At 50.6% G+C, this 20763-nt stretch overlaps 1 protein-coding gene across 1 annotated transcript in view; it reads left to right on the plus strand.

Moving 5' to 3' along the window:
- Positions 1 to 20763, plus strand: part of efna2a (ephrin-A2a) — a 63061-nt gene that overhangs the window by 723 nt on the left and 41575 nt on the right.

A 20763-nucleotide genomic window follows, 5' to 3' on the forward strand; every position in this document is an offset into this window, starting at 1 on the left:
CTTTGGCAATATGTACACAAACATATGTCATGACAATAAAGCACATATTGAATTGAATTGAGAGAGAGAGAGAGAGACAAAGAGAGAGAGAGAGAGAGAGAGAGAGAGAGAGAGAGAGAGAGAGAGAGAGAGAGAGAGAGAGAGAACTCTTTCGCCTCTGATGGGTGAGTGAGCATCGGGAACAGTCAGCTGAGCCCGTGTCAGGGGGAGCAGAGTCTAAATGAGAGAATAGCTTTGCATGCACAGTTTAGTCTATCCGCACACCACCGGAGATAGCTGGCCCTATAATGGACACTGACCCGAGCAGAGGGGAGAACACACTAGTGGAGGAGTGGGGGGGGGGCTGGATGAAGTGAAGAAGACACACGGATGGAGGCTGCGTCTATTGAAAAAGCGTGTAGCCTAGCGAGCGTGTATCTCTTAGAGACGCAGAATCCCGCTACGCTTTTTATGCTACACTACAGTCAAATGCTGGCCATGAATCTTAGATGCGAGGAATCCGCGCGTTTTCGGAACTTACCCAGAATCCACTCCGGCTGATTAATATGTGAGAGGCCATTGAGCCGAAGCCATGTCACGCCCGCCTGTGTCCCGTGTGCAGAAACCCCCACCGGGTCGAATTCCAGGGACAGGATTCACAAAAGCTCTCTGAAGAGGTGTCTAGAGGAATAACTTAAAAAAAACTTCTTAAATGCCATTTTAATAATATATTTGTGGATGAAGCAAATATTTAATCATTTATATATTTCAACAAGACTTGACAGCTAATAAAAGTTATATCTCCGGCCGAAAAACAACTTCCCTGCGCGTCCGGGTAGCGTAGCGGTCTATTCCCTTGGCTACCAACACGGGGATCACCGGCTCGAATCCCCGTGTTACCTCCGGCTTGGTCGGGCGTCCCTACAGACGCAATTGGCCGTGTCTGCGGGTGGGAAGCCGGATGTGGGTATGTGTCCTGGTCGGTCGGGGCGCCTGTTCGGAGGGGGGGGGGTCTGGGGGGAATAGCGTGATCCTACCACGCGCTACGTCCCCCTGGCGAAACTCCTCACTGTCAGGTGAAAAGAAGCGGCTGGCGACTCCACATGTATCGGGAGGAGACATGTGGTAGGCTGCAGCCCTCCCCGGGTGCGATATTATGAACCCTACATAGCCCTCGCCAAAATCCCGTACCCTGTCCCAAATCTCGCGAACGGACGCCGGATTTCCGCTGCGTTGCTAAGGAAACAATCAACTATCAACTCGGTGCGAAGCAAAGCTAACGTTAGCTACCTTCAATTTTGTAATTTTGTATTTCTCGCAATTTTGGACAGCTGGCTGCTTTTGTAATTTTGGACTGCTGGCTGTCAACAACAGAACGGAGGTAAGTAACGTTAGTTGTCACACGCCTCTGCTCCTTGGATACGTTATTGGTATTATATTAATGTTGATTGTGGATAACTTAGACAGGTTAAATTGTGGGTGTACAGCGTTTCCTTGATGAGCGCTAACCCCATAACAACATATTTTCGCGTTGCTACGGTGGCGCACACGTGACAAAGCCAGAAACGGGATTTTGGCGAGGCCTATGTAGGGTTCATAATATCGCTCCCCGGGTCGGCAGAGGGGGTGGAGCAGCGACCGGGCTGGCTCGGAGAGCGGGGTGATTGGCCAGGTACAATTGGGGAGAAAAAGAGGGACGGAAAAAAAACCCCCAACTTCCCCTCTCTTTCTTCACTTGCTAATGAGAGGAGGGTCTCTACACCTCGCACGAGATGATAAGGTGGTGACAATCCAGACCGGTCGCCTCCTCTTTACGTGTGTATGGACACGCTTCTGCAAGTCACTTATACGTGTTCATTGACACGTATCTCACATATGCCGCTAGGGGCGCCCTGTAGCCTACTAGGTCTGTCATGACCATGGAAATGACGCAATAGAACGTCAAAAATATTGAACAAAGATGGCGGAGCGAATGTTCCTGACTGCTGTCTTTGCCAACTTCTCCCAGAAAGTACAGCTGTTTAACCTCTTCAGTGACGTCTCTCACCGCTTTAGAGTGATATACACGCGCCCAGTGTCCCTTTTTATGACAATTGTTGCACTTACTGTTCATTGCAGGACACTTCCCCTCATCGGTGTGCTGCGTCTTGCCGCACCTCCCGCATTCATCTACTGTGTTGGTTGCAGGACTGCTGCCGCCATGACGCTGTCCGCCCTTTTTCTTGCGCCCCCAGTGGCCAGAAGACGGGATTGCGGCCCCAGTGGCAACTAATACGTGTCCATATACACGTATTTCGGTCTCGCAACGTATTGTGATGTAGTGTAGTGACAATCAGCGTTGTCCTCATAAACGATTTGCAGGCAAACAGCGTCCTCCTAACTCTTCAGCACGAGGATGTCGACTCCATCCTGTGTGTTAGGTGACAGCTGACGTGCTTCAGGGAGATGCATGATAACGGGCAGATGGAGGAACACCTCCAGCTAAGACTCCTATCGGCTCTGCTATCATGCGCGTGATGTGGCCCAGTCGCTGTGGGTCAGTAACAGACAGACCGGCGCACAGCAAATGTGCATGGCAAGACGTGTTTGCAGCGTTACACAACGCCTAACCGATGCAACGCTGTCGTGCAGCAACGCAAAGCTAACGGGTTTAGCTTCAGGCTTTTCCAACAGCCTTAAACCAGTGCAGCAGACTAGTTAGTCTAGCAACACGCACATGCAACAGGGTTGCAAAATTTTAACTTTGCAGCACAGTGAAAGAGTCACGAAGACCCTGAGTTCAGTATGTGAAAAGCTACTCGACAAATAAAACCCCATTCAAACAAAGCTGGATTTAGGTTATCCCCGTGCTGCTGCCGCTGCTGGCGAGTCCTCCATTTGATGAATGCCAAACAGGGGGACAAGCGAGAGGGAGGTCGAGGAAAAACACATGGGAGATGCTTGGTTTAGAAACAACAAAAAAAAAGGGGGAAAGAGAAGAAAGTTTCCAAATTAGTTTCTGTAGCTTGCTTGCACTCTAATGGGAGGTGAGCAGGGGGGTGGAGGAAGGGGGCCGGGGGGAAGGGGGGCATGGGGGGTGTGGGTTATACACTTAGGTTGGGTACTGAAATGCAACGCATATTAGCACTGTCCCGATATCTACAGGGGGGGGACTGAAAAGCTTAAGTTATTATATTACTATAGAGGGATTTCAGTGGACCGTGGGTGATGCTATTTTGAACAGCGAGCATCGGACTCTCCATTTTATCCAGAGGGGGGGAGGGAGGAAGGAGGGAGTGGATATATTCACACGAGATGCTTTCATTGAAAGCAATACCGCTCTGTCTTTGACGGATAGCCGGCGGAGAGGAGAGGAGAGAGATGAGGAGAGGAGAGAGATGCACCGAAGTCAGGCTGGGCGATGACGCACTATGACCACCTAACGTGCTTATGTTTCACTGTCATCGTCGATTTTATGGAAATGAAAAGTGGCGCCGGATACCCAAAATCTCATAATCCCAATATTTCTTAACCCCCCCCTTTTTTTTCTCCTCAATTGTACTTGGCCAATTACCATATTTTCCGAGCTGTCCCGGTCGCTGCTCGACCCCCTCTGCCGACCCGGGGAGGGCTGCACACTACCACGTGCCTCCTTCCATACATGTGGAGTTGCCAGCCGCTTCTTTTCGCCTGACAGTGAGGAGTTTCGCCAGGGGACATAGCGCGTGGGAGGATCACGCTATTCTCCCCAGCCCCCCCCCCCCACCCTCAATAGGCGCCCTGACCGCCCAGAGGAGGCGCTAGTGAAGCGACCAGGGCACATACCCACATCCGGCTTCCCACCCGCAGACACGGCCAGTTGTGTCTGTAGGGACGCCCGACCAAGCCGGATGTAACACGGGGATTCGAACCGGCGATCCCCGTGTTGGTAGGCAACAGAATAGACCGCTACGCTACCCGGACATAATCCAAGTATTTCAGCTTAGGCCGTTTGAGCATGGCTGAGTTTATTGAGCAGGGCAGGCGGTGTGTGTGAGGTAGGTAGGCCTCCTCTATGCAGCAGAAGGACCCTACAGTGGTAGTTCAACACCTGAACCACCTTTAATACATCCTAGATTAAAACTGTATGGTCTCTAAACCGACCACTTATCACACAACGTCTGTGCCTGTCATGGAAACACTCCCTGTTTGGCTGTGGGGAGTAAGTGCAGCAGAAGGTCAGAGGTCATGGAGATGGGAGGGGGACTTCCCCGAGTGCTCTATAAGCGGCTTTCTGTTTAAATCTAATGATGCAGAGGCAAGAGGGAGAAATTCTTCCATATAAAAAACACGTCTCTCTGGCACTTCAGTCGCTCCACGCCGATGTAACTGAATCGCTGTGTTTAATGGACGGCAAACGGCAGGGGGGAGGGGGGGGGTACAGCAAAATAGCGCCGGGTATTGAAAACTGATACGGAGCGGGAGCACGCCGCCACCTCCGCGGCAGCCTGTTTCATGGAGAGCGAGACGGGCACATGTGGAGGATGCTCCGATAGACTCTCTCAAGTCAGCTCAGTGCTACCGTGCCGCTGTAACTGAAGAGCCGGTTTAATGACTCGGGAGAAAAAACCACAGGGGGAGAGAGAGATGGAGGGAGAGAGACAGAGACAGACAGAGACAGAGAGGAAAAGGGGGAAGAGAGTGAGACAGAGGAAAAGAGGGAGGGAGAGGGAGAGAGAGAGGGAGAGACGGACAGAGAGAGGGAAAGGGAAGAGAGGGATTTTTTTGAAGAGGGAGAGAGAGGGAGGGAGAGGCAGAGACAGAGACAGAGAGGAAAATAGGGACGAGAGGGAGAGAGGAAAAGAAGGACGAGAGGAAGGGAGAGGGAGAGACAGACGGAGAGAAAAAGAGGGAAGAGAGGGAGAGAAAGGAAAAGCGGGAGAAGAGTGGAAAAGAGGGAGAGAGAGACAGAGAAAGAGAGAGGAAAAGGGAGAGAGAAAGAGAGACACAGAGAGGAAAGGAGGGAGAGAGGAAAAGAGGGGAGAGAGAGAGACAGACGGATGGGGGGGGGGCTCAGATGGCCCCCGGAGACCGGTTGAAATCCTGTCGTTGTCATTGGTGGGGGCTGATATTTTAGCGCCGTTATCAAGATGGAGATGAGCGATTCGCTGATCGCACTGGGAACTCGTTTATCTCGCTCATTTACTGGGTATTATTAAATCATCAGCTCCGACTTCCACTAATTAAGAATGATTTTTAAAACAAAGTGCCAGTTTCATCGTGTCTGGTATGGGGGATGACGACATCCGCGCTGCTTATTCGGGTGGTTTTATATTCTATAAAATCAGCAGGAAGGTCGCGTCTGGTAGGTTTGGCTTGGTTCAGCAGGACAGTGAAGAGTCACGGAGGGGACCGGTGCCGTGCAACACAACCCGTGGATGGTGCAGTTCTGCCTGAGACGAGACGACATGCGGTCTCAAAGGAGGACTCCTGCAGCATCATTCTTGAGGGGGCGTCCGGGTAGCGTGGAAGTCTATTCCGTTGCCTACCAACACGGGAATCGCAGGTTCGAATCCCCGTGTTACCTCCAGCTTGGGTCGGGCGTCCCTACAGACACAACTGGCCGTGTCTGCAGGTGGGTATGTGTCCTAATCGCTGCATTAGCGCCTCCTCTGGTCGGTCGGGACACCTGTTCGAGGTGGGAGGGGGAACTGGAGGGGAATAGCGTGATCCTCCTAGGAGCTACCTAGTAGTCTCCTCTGAATCAGTAACTGAACGAATGATGGTGGAGGTGAGACTGCCACGTAAGAAGATGAAGATGGGGCATCCCGGTGGCGTGGCGGTCGATTCCGTTTGCCTACCAACACGGGGATCGCCAGTTCGAATCCCAGTGTTACCTCCGGCTTGGTCGGGCGTCCCTACGGACACAATTAGCTGTGTCTGCGGGTGGGAAGCCGGATGTGGATATGTGTCCTGGTCGCTGCACTAGCGCCTCCTCTGGTCGGGGCGCCTGTCCCCGGGGGCTGGGGGGAATAGCGTGTTCCTTCCACGCGCTACGTCCCCCTGGCGAAACTCCTCACTGTCAGGTGAAAAGAAGCGGCTGGCGACCCCACGTGTATCGGAGGAGGGAGTGAAGCAGCGACCGGGACGGCTTAGAAGCGTGGGGGTAATTGGCCGGATATAATTGGGGAGAAAAGGGGGGGGCATCATTTCTGAGCCTATTAGTTAAATGTTCAGGCGTGGGGACCTGTCAGAAAGTGACTAAGGCGAACTATGAAGTGGAATTCAACACATTTTAAACAGCCCTTCAGTCGCCATCAGGAGCGATGCCTTGCCTTTGTACTCTGCGTTAAAGCGGATGTGGTTTTCCCACCGTGGAAATATTCCCGGGACCAACTGACAGGGAGAATGTGGATCATGCATGGCGGAAATGATATAATGAGCATTAATGTGGAAACCCGCCTGTTTATCTCAAATTATGAAAAGCGTTTTGAAGTAGAAATAAGGATTCTGCGGGCTGGTGTTTGTTTACTACTTTATGGAGCGGAGGAAACCAAATCATTAGGAGCCACCACAGAGCACGTCCGCACTGCAGCGGAGCTACCAGTTTTCAAATAGACTGATCCGGTCAATAGCTCTGACACGCACGCGCACTCGCGCGCGCGCACACACACACACACACACACACACACACACACACACTTGCCCTGTAGATTCAAAAAGCTGTAGATTCCAAAAACACAAAGACGCACAGGCACCCACATGTTACGCCCCCACACCCCCACCCCCGTGCTGTACAAACGCGACAGGCGCGTGGCGGCCGTCCCTCGGGAGCAGGTCCAGGGTGGCTGACAGCTGTGCTGGGTGGAGAGAGACAGCCGAGAGACGGAGAGGAGGCAGCACTTCCTCTGAAGTGGTAGACGGCTCTGACTTGAAGGTCTAGAGGAGCGCTGAGGCAGCCCCCACAGGAACGGTGCAGGGATTGCCTCCCTCTCCTCTATTGTCCCCCCCCCCCCACCCCACCTCCACACCATCTCCTTATACCTCCCTTACTCATCTCTCCCCGATATTCTTCTCCTATCCAATCATGTTCTGTTCTCCTGTGAGGATTTGCATTGACAAGTGGTTGTTTTCTCTCTCTCTCTCTGTGTGTGTGTGTGTGTGTGTGTGTGTAGTTTTTGTGCATATTGTGTGTTTGTGCGTGATGTTTTCATTTCATTAGCACTAAATATGAATAGTAGTTTCAGTGCCAGGGGTCTATCCACTGAAAGATATCCAATCTGCTTGAAGTGTGTGTGTGTGTGTGTGTGTGTGTGTGTGTGTGTGTGTGTGTGTGTGTGTGTGTGTGTGTGTGTGTGTGTGTGTGTGTGTGCGCCTCTGCATTCACTTTCCGATTCAGAGGGCAAAGATGTCCCTTTTCACTGCATTCAAACTGTGTGCGTGTGCGTGCGTGCGTGTTGCGTGCGTGCGTGTGTGTGTGTTTGCGCACCTCGTGCAAGTGGAGGGACTGGTTAACTAGGCATTACTCATCTGAACAGGCTCTCTGTCAATATCAGTCCTGTTCGCGGCTGTTTTAGTTCTACTAAACTGGATCAATACACCACAGCTATTCTATTACAACACGTTTATACACATCCATCACACACACACACACACACACACACACACACACACACGCATGCACACACACGTGCAGACAGACGCACAGAGCACTGAGCCTTTCAGGGAAGTTGCCTCGTCAGCGACTATATCCAATCAAGAGCTGTTTAAGAAGATACAAAGAGGCGTTTAGAGACGCATGATGTGTGTCTGTGCAGGTATGTATGTGTAGGTGTATGTGTATGTGTAGGTGTATGTGTATGTGTAGGTATATGTGTATGTACATGTGTATGTGTAGGTGTATGTGTAGGTGTATGTGTAGGTGTAGGTGTATGTGTAGGTGTAGGTGTATGTGTAGGTGTATGTGTAGGTGTATGTGTATGTGTACGTGTAGGTGTATGTGTAGGTGTATGTGTAGGTGTATGTGTAGGTGTATGTGTATGTGTATGTGCACGTGTAAGTGTATGTGTAGGTGTATGTGTAGGTGTATGTGTACGTGTAGGTGTAGGTGTATGTGTATGTGTACGTGTAGGTGTAGGTGTATGTGTATGTGTAGGTGTATGTGCAGGTGTTGGTGTATGTGTAGGTGTATGTGTATGTGTACGTGTAGGTGTAGGTGTAGGTGTATGTGTATGTGTATGTGTACGTGTAGGTGTAGGTGTACGTGTATGTGTAGGTGTATGTGTATGTGTATGTGTATGTGTATGTGTATGTGTACGTGTAGGTGTAGGTGTATGTGTAGGTGTATGTGTAGGTGTAGGTGTATGTGTAGGTGTATGTGTATGTGTATGTGTATGTGTAGGTGTATGTGTATGTGTATGTGTACGTGTAGGTGTAGGTGTAGGTGTATGTGTAGGTGTATGTGTATGTGCAGGTGTTGGTGTATGTGTATGTGACAAGCATTTCGAAGGGAGAGGGAGAAACGCATTTAGAGGTGTTGCTCCCACTAATGGATGCAGCTGCTTGAATTCACATCTGCTAATACATCAATATCCTTAGTTCAGCTCAGGGTGTACGTGTGTGCGCGCGCGTGCGCGCGCGCGTGGTGGCGCTCAACCAGCGGGGCGCTGTTGTAAAATCCCAAATACTCACCTGAGTCGTTCACGCTGTGGCTGTGATGTGAAGGTTTCGTGCATTTCATAACAAAATGCTGAACATGTCCGGTAGAGAGAGCGCACTTATTTTGCACCCGTTGCTCCGGGAACATGGGCTACACATTTAAAATAAAATAGCATCTGGTCAGCATAGATCACCCCCCCCCCCGTTTTGAACTGATTTCCTCTCATGTCAGCAGCTGTTCTTTTTAAAGCGGGTGTATCTTTGTTCGATAGCTGCCGCCTCGGCTCGGAGCGGTGACGGCAGAGGAGAGGGCGCGTCACGTGTTACTGGCCACGCGGCTCATGTTGACAGATAGTGTGTTTGTTGGGTGCCAGCAGGGATCAATTAAAAATGCATACTATGCTATTTGTGGAGCTGAAATTCCGATGTGATGTGGGGGTGGAGTGTGGGGCTGTAGCTAGCTGCTAGTCTCTGTAGCTGCTAGTCTCTGCCCCTATTTTACATCCCTGTGTAGAAGTGTGTACATGTGTCTGCATGTGTGGAGCAGTGAGAATGTGTGTATGGGGGTTTTGGACTGTATGTGTGTGTGTGTGCGCGCGCGCGCATTACTTCCTGTTTATGAATTTGTGTGTGTGTGTTTATTGCAGATTGCAGTGAGGTGGTATGTGTATGTGTAGCAATGTATATGCGTATGTGTGTGACTGTGTACATGTGTGTTTGTCTGCACCTTGTGTGTGCGTGTGTGTTGTGCGTGCGCGCGCGCGTGTCTGCTGGTGAGCATTTGACTTCTAAAGACCAGAAGAGCCACGAATCAATACTGCTAATGAGAGTCTTAGAGCTGGGAGAGGAGGGATAACGAACCTCTCACCCTCTTTTTTCTTCTTCCTCCAATCTCCCTCTCTCCCTTTCACTTTCTTCCCCTCTTCTCCATCTGTGTGAACTTCTCTCTCCGTCGCTGTTTGCCAGCGTGCGTCTCTGCTCTCCCTGTTTCCACCCAGCCTCCGTCCCTGCAAAACACTCACCACGCACCCGGTTGAATGGTTTGCGCCATCTCTGTGACCTCTGACCCGTGTTCGTACACCGGAGCAGGCCGCAGTGCTGGGTAAACCACGCCATCGCCTCCCCTTTCAAGCACGCTGGCTTCTCATTGGTGTTCTCCTTAAGCACTGTTTCTCGCGGCGGATGTGGATGCGGATGCCTTGCGCTCTTCCCTCCCTGGCTCTGCAAGCAAAACGTCAGGCTCTCTAGACTCCGAAACAGTCTGTTATCCGTCCAGACATCTCCCGGTGCGTCAAGCTCCTCATCCATTAAAAAAAAAAAAAAAAGAAAGAAGTAGAAACTCTCGTCTAATCACCAAGTAAAGGAGATGCTGATGAGAGCAGTCAGGCCGGGGCTGGTGAAGAAGCGCGAGTTAAAAGAGACGAGACCGAGCTCCTGTGGAGGTGCATCGCCTTCTTTGATAAATGGCTGACAAGGCAGGTCGTAGTTTCGAGTTATTAATAAAACGCAGACGCGGTATCGATGTGCGGGACAGGCGGGGGCGCAGCGCCGCCGCTGGTATAGATTTACATACGGCCTCTGTTCCCACATATGGATTTAGTGGCAAAACCGGGAGTGTTTCTACGGCTTTGAGTGATTAGGAATGTCTCGCCCGCTATGAATGGGGGGGCGGGCGGAGGTGGAGGAGGAGGAGGAGGAGTGGTGGTGCAGAATGGAGAGGAAGACAGGAGGAAGAGGGACGCGCCCGTTCCCAAATCAACTCGGCGCTTGGTGGAGAGCTAAGCGGACCGGACAGGTGTCAGCGGCGGGGTGAGATCTGCCTCCCAGAGAAACCGTCAGAGGGGTGTAGAGCTGTCGGCGTGCGGGAACACTCCCAAATCGTTCCCTCTGACTCCCACAACTCACGGGGCGTCATCGCCATTCATCATCTTCCGCGAGACGTCTTTGTCTTACACAGGGAGTTGTTAATTTACGGCGATTAGGACATTGTTTGCATGTAAATGATGTGGCGATACGCCGCTAACGCTTCGACAAGTCATCTGAAGGAGGGAGCGTAACAAGGAGGGGGAGGATTCTCCTTTCTGCGCTGGGGAAGGGAGCCGGTCTCACGCAAAGACACATCCAGCGGGCGCTGGATGGAAGGCAGGGGGACACCCGAGACAGGTCACTGATTCATGTAGGGCCCTCACACACACACACACACACACACACACACACACACACGTAAGCACATGCAGAGGCCATCCTCGTTCCCTGAAGAAGGCACGTGCAGGGGTCCAAGGATCACCCAGAATGCTTTGCCCTGCATTGTTGAGCTTTTCCTTTCAGTGCACTAGAGGGGGGTGAGAGGCTCTCCTTTGCCAAAAGATGGGTCAGGCCCTTTCACTGCCAGCATCCTTCTTCTACCCAGGCCTCTGTCTCCCAGGGCAACTTTCCTTTCTTGTCTGTGTGTGCATGTGTGTGTGTGTGTGTGTGTGTGTGTGTGTGTGTGTGTGTGTGTGTGTGTGTGTGTGTGTGTGTGTGTGTGTGTGTGTGTGTGTGTGTGTCTGTGTCTGTGTCTGTGTGTGTGTCTGTGTGTGTTTGTGTAAGGGAGAGGGCAAGTGAAAGAGGAACATGAAAGAGAAAAGCAGGAATGAACGAGTCGCTGCCAAACCAGCTCCAATTTCCTCTCCACGACTAATCTGATTGGCCCCTTCGATGCCCTGCCGGTGAAAGGGAAGCGGGATTGGATAGGGCCTCTAAGAATTGAGCGGGCAGTGGGCAGGGTTTGGCTGGGAATGTTTGGGATGAGGCAGGAATTTGGGCAGATTTCCCCCTATAGATCCCATTCAAGGAATCGTTCTATGTAGGGTTGAAAGTGTGTGTGTGTGTGTGTGTGTGTGTGTGTGTGTGTGTGTGTGTTTGTGTGTGTCTGCCTGTAAGTGCCAACATGGAAAAACCTGCGTGCTTGCTTGTGCCTCTGTGTGTGTGTGTGTGTGTGTGTGTGTGTGTGTGCGTGTGTGCACGCTCAGAGATTCACACGAGTGTCCTGTTGAATTGAAGGGCAGAGGAAGCTTTAGATTGGGGGGAATGAAAGGAAGAGAGGCCAGAGGAAAGAATGAGAAAAGTCTATCTCCACTCACCCAATTTAGGATTACCAGGAAAAGCAGGGGGTTGTCAGAAAGAAGGGAAGGTAGGGGGGTTTAGAGAGAGAGAGAGAGAGGGAGGACAAACATGGGGCTTTAGAGGTGGAGGGAGAGAGAGAGAGACAATGAAGCCCCATTGAGTCAGACTTAGCTCTCGATGGTGAGAATCAGAATCAGGTTAATCGCCGTGTACATTATGTCGACCCGTGTCGTCCAGTTGGTGGAGCGTTGCACTTTAACACAGCCAGGACCCGGGGTCAGGGGTTTCATTCACTGGTTTGGCTGAATGGGTAGCTCATGGCGTTGAGTACATCTACACGGAAACCAGTACTCTGATTGTGGGGAGTAATAAGCTCAAGGCGAGGTTTCGGATAAAGGGTATTTCTGAAAAACCCGGATTCTCTCATTCTTGGATTACCATGACGTGATTCATTTAATAATCAGTCTATAGCAGCCGTTCCCAGACGGGAGAATTCCGTGGCCCACTCATAAATCGGGGGAAGGGGGGGGGGAGATCCGCGGCTTACTTGCCCCCTTCTATCACCGTTGTGCGATGAACACACAATATTAATTTGGTCTGTCTCGCAGCATCATTCATATTTGATCTGCAGATGAAATCACGTTTCATCTACAGACGATGAGGGCAAACTGCATTGGAAATAAACTAAAAGATCGTGTCTGGCAGGGTTTGCTTTGTTCAACACATCAAATCTAACAAACTCAATGCAATGCAAATGAATAATTCACATAATACAGCAACCTACAAATGAGCAGTAAATACTTTGCAAAAACAAAAAAGTTTTTACAACGGCGGAAACATTTTCCAATTTTAATTTTGACTTACATCGTTTTAAAGGGGCTTTTCAATACATAAACATGTTTTGGGTGTATGCATTTGCAACCTTTAAAAAAAATCTTCTGGTCGCCCACCTGCAATACCTTTGTAGACCACTAGTGGGCCAAAGCCAACGTTTATGGAACCCCCCCCCCTTTTCTCCCCGCGTGTACCTGGCCAATTACCCCACCCCCTCTGCCGATCCGGGGAGCGATATTATGAACCCTACATAGGCCTCGCCAAAATCCCGTTTCTGGCTTTGTCACGTGTGCGCCACCGTAGCAACGCGAAAATATGTTGTTATGGGGTTAGCGCTCATCAAGGAAACGCTGTACACCCACAATTTAACCTGTCTAAGTTATCCACAATCAACATTAATATAATACCAATAACGTATCCAAGGAGCAGAGGCGTGTGACAACTAACGTTACTTACCTCCGTTCTGTTGTTGACAGCCAGCAGTCCAAAATTACAAAAGCAGCCAGCTGTCCAAAATTGCGAGAAATACAAAATTACAAAATTGAAGGTAGCTAACGTTAGCTTTGCTTCGCACCGAGTTGATAGTTGATTGTTTCCTTAGCAACGCAGCGGAAATCCGGCGTCCGTTCGCGAGATTTGGGACAGGGTACGGGATTTTGGCGAGGGCTATGTAGGGTTCATAATATCGCGCCCGGGGAGGGCTGCAGACCACCACATGCCTCCTCTAATACATGTGGAGTCGCCAGCCGCTTCTTTTCACCTGACGGTAAGGAGTTTCGCCAGGGGGACGTAGCGCTATCACGCTATTCCCCCCAGTTCCCCCCTCGAACAGGTGCCCCGACCGACCAGAGGAGGCGCTAATGCAGCGACCAGAACACATGCCCACATCCGGCTTCCTACCCGCAGAGTAAGGACGCCCGACCAAGCCGGAGGTAACATTGGTAGGCGACGGAATAGACCGCCACGTCACCCGGACGCCCAACATTTATGGAAATGCTGATCTACGGTAATCAACTCTTACAATACTTTGTGTCGTCACAACCCAATCGTCAAGCATGTCCGATTATTTCCTCTGCCTGTATTTGTATTTTTCTAATCACCCCTTTGTGTCCGCGTGCGTAGTTTCAAAAACCACATTACAAACCATTTACATGTGTTCATAAATCCAGCGATTTATCCAGGTTTGAGATTTAGAAACGCACCCAGCAAATTCACCCTCCATAATCGTGTCCCGCTTATCCGGTTTTTGACCCCCCACCCAGACTACGATAACCCCCCCCCAAAAAAAGCGGTTAACGTGCCGTTTCTAAAGTCTCAGAGTAAATCCTTTAATTGAATGTTAATGATCGAGTTGTTACTCTGCATGTACACACGCTCTTTAAGGCCTCGACCACACGTGTACAGATATTTTCTAAACATATTTTCTCCCTCCGTTTAAAAAAAGAAGCCGTTCACGACCTTCGTTTAACGAACTACGATCATGCCGGGCCAGTAGGTGGCAACAAAGGCTACATCAACGGTACGTCAAATACCAGGGAAGAACATTCCTGAGCATGCGTACTGAGCTGATTTTCCTTTGGCGGTAGTAACTTAAAAACAATAGTAGGTAATTATTGTGTTATTTACAGCTTTTTGACATCCGTTGCCTTACCTTTATTTATCGAACTCGGCCCAAGGTGCTATGGTGAACCCGAAAGCAAAAAAAAAAGGTGATTCGTTTTGGCATGCGCGAATTGATGTGTGACGTCATCGTTTCTCCCAAACGCTCCGTTTTACACGTACACACGGGTACAAAGAAACCAGTTTTTAAACATTTGCGCTTTAGAAGGTTTTTTTTTTTTTTAAATCTCAGTTTAAGTGACATAAAACGCCGTTCGTGTGTGGATGAGAGGCCAAATCGTCGAGGAAAATGTTCGTTTTGCAAAATATCCCTATTACTGTGGGTAGGGTTGCCAACTCCTTGAAATGGAAATAAGGGACAGGGACGGGGGTTGGATGGACGAGGCGGCGCGGGCATAGCAAATATAATTTGCCTTACACTATACACACATAAATATTGTTTCTATATATAATATTGTAGCGAATTTGGGGGGCAGTCTGGGAGACCGTCGCCACAGCCGGGACGCGAACCCCTGTGTCCCACTCCGCAAGCGACAACGTTAACCAGTCGACTAAAGGTTTCCACCCGTTAGTCAAGGCCCAACGTGTCAACTTATCCATGCACGTTACAATATAATAAGGAACGATTCCTTATTTTAAGGAACGGTTGGCAACCCTAATTGTGGGTAAGGCAATAGACTGGCTGGGTTAAGGGTTCAATTCCCCGTGTAAGTCAGTAGCTATTCTAGCAGGGTCAGGCTTCCTTTCACATGGCCACTATCCATGCTAAAAATGTATGCACTCTTGGTAACTTTAGGGTACTTTTTGCTCTGTGAGACGGCATAGGCCATGCTCCAGGACTTGGCCTCAGAGTCGCTGCATGTGGCGCGGGTTGATATTTTGCAGGAAAGTGAGCGGTCATTAACACTTGATGCCGTTTGTCATAAGCAACTAGCGGTTTTACATGGTAAACAGCCTGATCCCAACACACACCACAATAGAAGACGCGGATAAACTGACGGAGTGAGAGTGAAGAGCTTGAGAGGAATAAGACAGGATGGAGGCGAAGAGAGGTGAGAAGTAAACTAATAAATTAAATAGACGCTCACCAATCCACTAGAAGAAAGAGGCATGGATTAGGAGGTGTAGGGAACCGGCAAAAAGCGAGTGAGAGAGAGAGAGAGAGAGGAAGTAAATGAGGGAAACAAAGACCTCACAGTGTTAGGAGTGCTTCCAGGCATCCTCAGAGGAAATCAGAGAAGACTCCTTTGTAGTTGGAGCAGGAGCTTTGAGTCTTCATGGATGTGTGCTTTAGCTGCTCCTAGAATTAGTGGCTCCCTAAGGTCCCTCTCCTCCTTTCCTCCCTCTCTCTCTGTTTCTTTCTGGTTCACTCTGTTTCTCTATTTCTCCCGCATCTATCCTTGCTCTATTCATACCTGTATCTATACACCCGTTTCTCTACCTTCGTGTCTCTACCTACTGCTCTAACTCCATCCCTCTAACTCCCTCGCTCACAAAGACTTTCAGCTCATCCAGTTTCTCTCTCTCTCGCTCTCACACACACACACACACACACACACACACACATTCACGTGCACATGCGCCAACACCCCAAACAAAGCTATACTCAAGTTTCTCACACACACATATACAAACATAGCCGAGTATTATATTTTTCTCACAGACTCTGGTGCAGATAAACATCCTTTTTTTTCTTCTTTTTTTTCCCAAACCTGGTCTCCCGTGGGTACCACAGGTGCAGAACTCCACATCAAAACATGCCTTCTCTCGTCTCTCCACTTTCCCTTTCCCTTTCCCGTTGTCTGCGAGAAGCTAAAACTAAAAACCCACAATCCAGAATTGACAAATCCCGCACAGCATGCTCTACCTGTGCTCCACTTCGCTAGTTCTCCCTCTCTCCCCCTCTCTCTCTCACTCTCTCTCTCCATTCCTATTCTATTCCTTTCTTTCCCTCTCTGTGTATCCATCCATTTTTTTATCTGTTGAATTTATCTGCCTCCTGCCCCCTATTTCTCACTTTTGTGCGTCGTGGTTTGTCTTTTTCTCATATTCTCTTTCTCTATTTTTTCTTTCTTTCTCTTCATCTTTCTTAACTTTCCCTTTCACTCAGCCTCTGTTATTTTCCTTGTGCCTCCCCATCGCTACCCCTCCCCCTTCCCCCACCTCTCTTTTACTCCATCTCTCCTCTTTTCTGTCTCTCTGTCTCTCTCTCTCTCTCTCTCTCTCTCTCTCTCTCTCTCTGTTTTTATTCTCCCTCGCCGCCTCTCTACACGACTGGATGAAGTGCGTTTGACTGCGGTGATGCTGGGAGGCCCTGTGAACAGGTTACCTTGAGAAGGGGGGATAACCGGGGTGCTTGTTCAGAAAGAAAAGAAAGAAAAGTGAGGAGGGGGGGAGAGAAACCCATCTCACCAGTCAGTGTTGGTTTTTCAGAGGAGGGCTGGCATATCGGATGAAGCCTCCAGCACCCCCAACCCCCAAGCTGCTTCTTCCCTATTCAAGAGACTTGGCACAGAGACGAGGATAGTGTGTGTGTGTGTGTGCGCGCGGGGGGGCAGAGGAATTTTTTGTGTGTGTGAGCGGAGGGGGGGGGGGGGGGGAGAGCGTGTATCGCTTGCACCTAGCAGAAAGTGCCCGAGGATGGAAGGCAGAAAATAGGGTTGTTAGCGCAAGGTTAGAGCGGGTAAGCGTACGTGTGATCCAGCTAGCGAGCTGGAACAGTAGACAATGAGGGCGCGTTAGTGCTGATGAAGAGCTCCCCAAAGAAGTATTGGGTCGGCCGCGCGGAGGATTTTCGGGGATTTATGTGTGAGCCTGTTTGTCAGTGTGTGTGAGTGTGTGTGTGTGTGTGGGGGGGGGTGTTAGTGTGTGTGTACATGTGCGTTAATGTGCGGGTGTGCGCGTGCATCCGAGTCACTTGTGCCCGGTGCGCGTGGCTGCGGTTTGGCGTGCTTGTCCATACGGGGAAATTCCGCGTGCCTTCTTTTAACTTCCGGTTGAATGTGTCCGTCCGTGAGGTTGCACAGTTTGAGTACACGTGATGACACGCGCACTTTGGTGCGGACTGCCCGATTTTGTGGGAGCCTGTTTGAGTGAGGACAGGTTTGTGTGTTTGCCTGTGTTTCTAAGTTGTGTGCGTGTGTGTGTGTGTGTGTGTGTGTGTGTGCGTGCGTGGCGTCCCCCGCATCTGTTTATCTCATTGCATCAGTCCCAACAGTAAGAGCAGGTCTTCAGTGAATCCCAGTCTGCCCGTATGTCTGCTGTGATCCGTGAATAACGCTGCCTGCCAGTCTCAGACAGGGCCGACCCTCTGCCTCGGCTCTGCTCTGCTACTCACTGTGCTTCACTCAGTCACTCAGTCAGATGAAGGGTGACACGCACACACACACACGCACACACACACACACACACGCACACACACACACACACACACGCGCAAACACACACACTTACATGCACATGCATTCCTATGCCACATAGAAGAAGCACATAGATGTAGTTGAATGTGGGCATACGCACACACGTGTGCGTGTGTTTATGGTTGTGTGCACGTGCATAAAATGTAAAATCCCTCAAGTACACACGCGCGCACGTGCACGCCCCCCTCGTCCCTCGTTCTTTTCCTCCAAGTTTGAGCAGACTTTTTGACATTGAACGCAGCCCGGGGAAGCGGTTCAGAAGCTTTAATAAAGTCAGGTTATGGGGGTAAGGTAAATAAGGGTGAGGTTAATAAGCTGCGGGCTGGAAGTTTGTGCCTAGGAGCGGAGAGACCCCAGGTTCAGGCAGATCAAAGTCTTACACCGAGATTACTCCACTCACAGCATAAACCACAACAAATTGGCAGCGGCGGAGGACTCCTCTCTGCGATTCTAACGATGATAGCCGCAATTAGCACTTCAAAGCAGCGCAAGGGTTTTCTCTGGCTATCTTTAGACGCCAGTGGGCGTCGTCTTTCTGTCAATATCGTTAGAATGGCTGGAGGGGGGGGGGGGGGGGTTTGTGAGGACCCCGGCTCTTGGAGATCTGTCGCAGTGTTTGCAGCCTTCGCCGCCGTTGCTGCAACCATCTTCATTTGCATCGTCGCCATCCTTGAAAGTGGCGTTAGCCATCTTGACGTCGGTCCAGGCAGCGTCTCCTCGAGGGCATCGACATCATTGATTAAAAAGAAACAATAGTTGCCTACCGACACGGGGATCGGCTGTTCGAGTCCCCGTGTTACCTCCAGCTCGGTCGGGTGTCCCTACAGACACAATTGGCTGTGTCTGCGGGTGGGAAGCCGGATGTGGATATGTGTCCTGGTCGCTGCACTAGCGCCTCCTCTGGTCGGTCGGGGCGCCTGTTCGGGGAGGAGGGGAAGTTGGGGGGGGTAGCGAGATCCTCCCACGTGGTACGTCCCCCTGGCGAAACTCCTCACTGTCAGGTGAAAAGAGGCGGCTGGCGACTCCACATGTATCAGAGGAGGCATGTGGTAGTCTGCAGCCCTCCCCGGATCAGCAGAGGGGGTGGAGCAGTGACCGGGACGGCTCGGGGGAGTGGGATAATTGGCCGGATACAACTGGGGAGAAAAAAGGAGAAAAATTACAACAACAACAAAAAAGAAACAATAACGTAGAACACGCTCGGATTTCATTTGTCATCGAGACAAAACTCTGACACTTGGAGAAACTTCTAGAAACAGCTGACGGAAAGATATATCCCCCCCCCCCCGCTAAATTGATGCAGAGGAAATTTCATTGTGACGGGGTCATTCGTTCATTTGTTGTTTTGAACGCTGGGTTGGAGAAGGCCTGTATGATGTGTACGGTGTCTTCATCGCCTTCCTCCGTCCTCGCCGCCTCTCTCCCCATTTTAGCTTGAGGAGAGATCGTCGTCATCATCATCGTCATCATCACTGTCGTCATCATCGAGCCAAAACAATCACATGGACGGCAGCGGCACCATAACTTACCCGAGGCCTCGGCGTCATTAAATTTAGGTCCAGGATAGATTTGTGGTGAGGAGCGCCGTGTCCCGTGCGGTGGGAGGACGGCGTGACCCTAATAATTCGTCCCACGCTGTCTGATTGAGATGAGATTACAATGAAGGGACGCCCGCCACAGAACCCTGATGATTTCCTCCTGTGCCTTGTCAGCTGCGCCGAACGAGCTGCTGTTCATTATCATGGAGAAGCTGTCTGCTCTTATGGGAGAACGGGGGGGGGGGGGGGCGGTGGAGAGGGGAGGCGGGGGAGGAGGGAAGAAAAAAGGAGGGGTAAATCAAAGCAAAGTTTGGTAAACTTTCCTGAAGGTCGTCCGAGAGCGTGGCTGGGACAGGCCCCGGGGAGGGCCAATCAAAAGACAGCTTTGTCAACCAATCAAACGCCTGGCGCCCTATCATCTTCAATCGACGAACACGCCGGCGGAATAAAAGGCAGGAAGTGCCGGTGAGTGCGCTCAGCTCTCTCAGAAGGTGGGTACAGAGATCCTAACCCCCCCCCGTCTGTCTCCTTTATCAGCGACTTGTGCGACTTTGACCTCCAGAGCCATTAAAATGCATCTGTGACAGACAGCACTCATATGTACAAACACACACACACACACACACACACACACACACACACACACACACACACACACACACACACACACACACACACACACACACACACAGAGTGCGGTGCAAAATACATGCCCCTCCTTTTATGCACACACACACAACATACAACAAACATACAAGCACATGTGGTCTCTGTGACACATACATAAGCAATAAAATACACACATACATACATACACACACATTCACATACAATAGCAACCACACACACACGCACACAGAATGCAGGGCGCGATGGGGCTGTTTACATAAGGCCCTGCCCTGGGAAAGTACTGTCATGCTGCCAACAGCAAAAGAGAGAGTGATAGAGTGAAAAAAAAGAAGGAGAGAGCAGGGGAGGGGAGGGGAGGGGAGGGGAGGGGTGGGCCGGGGAGGTCGATGGAAGTGGAGGAGAGATAGAGCCTCGCCAGTCTGATGTACCCACAGCCTGAGGGCCTAGCGGTCACTCAGAGCGAGGGGATGCAGGATGAAGGGATGTAGAGGGAGGAATAGGAGATGAAAGGAGATATGCCGCCGAGGAAAGTCTCCGCGAGAGAAGGATAGATTTGGACGGACGATGAGATATTTGAGGAGGAGAAGAGAGCGAGCGTGATTCAAGCGGAGGGCGAGCGAAGCGGCTGAAACTAAGCAAGGCTGAGTGGACCAGACAAACCGGAGAACAAAGGAGGTTAGCGAGGGATTGTCAAGAGAGGAGGACAAAGTCGGGGGGGGGGGCGGTGGGTTGTTGTGGGATGAAGGGTGGAAAAGAGAGAAGAAAGGATGGGGGATAAAGAGGACGTAATGGTGAAGGAGAGAGAGAGAGAAGGAGAGCAATCTCAAGGTCCCCTTAGTTCAATGCTTTTCCTCTTTGAGGTTCCTAATCTATATGGACAAACACATCGCCTTCATGTTCATATAAACACATAGAGGGGCGCACACACGCATGTCCCCCCCCCCACACACACACACAAACACACACACACAGAGAAAACCCTTGTGTCCACACTCTGGAATAAAGTTTATTTATTTAGCTGT

Source organism: Lampris incognitus, chromosome 16 (assembly GCF_029633865.1).
Source record: "Lampris incognitus isolate fLamInc1 chromosome 16, fLamInc1.hap2, whole genome shotgun sequence".
Taxonomy (NCBI): Eukaryota; Metazoa; Chordata; class Actinopteri; order Lampriformes; family Lampridae; genus Lampris; species Lampris incognitus.